This window comes from Condylura cristata, unplaced genomic scaffold (assembly GCF_000260355.1).
Source record: "Condylura cristata isolate star-nosed mole 26May11 unplaced genomic scaffold, ConCri1.0 scaffold00001, whole genome shotgun sequence".
Lineage (NCBI taxonomy): Eukaryota > Metazoa > Chordata > Mammalia > Eulipotyphla > Talpidae > Condylura > Condylura cristata.
Window position 1 is genome coordinate 69,630,544 of NW_004567102.1, and position 936 is coordinate 69,631,479.

Sequence of the window (936 nt, forward strand, 5' to 3'; positions counted from 1 at the left end):
ACTGGGGTACAGGCCAGAGGTATGGGGAGTGAGAGGATTCATCAGAGACAGAGTGGGAAGCAGAACAGGCAGATCAACTGAAACACACTGCTGAGGGGAGCAGCGGTTGGGTCAGGAGAGGTCTGCTGCCATGTGGGTCGCCTCGCTGGCCAGGGATTGAACTCGTGCTGCAGTAGCTGCAGCCAGCTTCACAGAGCTGTGCTTCAACCCATTTCACCACCAGCGAGGTGCCATTTATTAAATTCTTAAAAGGGACAAGTTAGAAAATGGTAAAAGCAGAAGAGAGGCATTTTCTCCTTCCTCATTTTCATATTTATGTAAGTCTGAATATGTTGGCTATCTATCTTGGAACAGTGGGATAAGTGCAGTCACAGAACTTCCTGTACATTGGACCACAGACTTTTCAGCCATCCCATAAAATCCATTAGCGGTTCTTTAAAAAAGAAACCACATTGCTAAAAGGCCTCTTGATACTGATTACTTTTTATGTAATTTGACCGAGGATCATTTACAAGACTTGAAGGTCCTTATTTCTCCCTGGAAAAGGGTTTAATGTAATTAGCCATTTGCTTCTTATTTTTATTTCCTGACTTGTGATTCTAGGGAATCATTTAAGTTACCAAGAGCTTCTTTTGACGCTAGTTGAGATATTCAGAATCACATAGACTTGACTAGAAAGTTTACAGCCATGTTTGTATTTAGATAAATAAAAATGTATTAATCCTTCTTAACTAGAACCCTGAGCAACAATTAGATCTAACAATCTCCTGTCACCATTGTAATAGATTGTATTTCCCTAGGATGACCATGCCCAATCAGTATATCCTAAACAGCATGCTTTTCTTGTGCTAGACACTCCTCTATTTAAAAGTAGGGGAGGGGAGGTAATAGTTTCCCTCTTAAAACTTGGTGGAACTGTGATTACAGTGGAAGCAA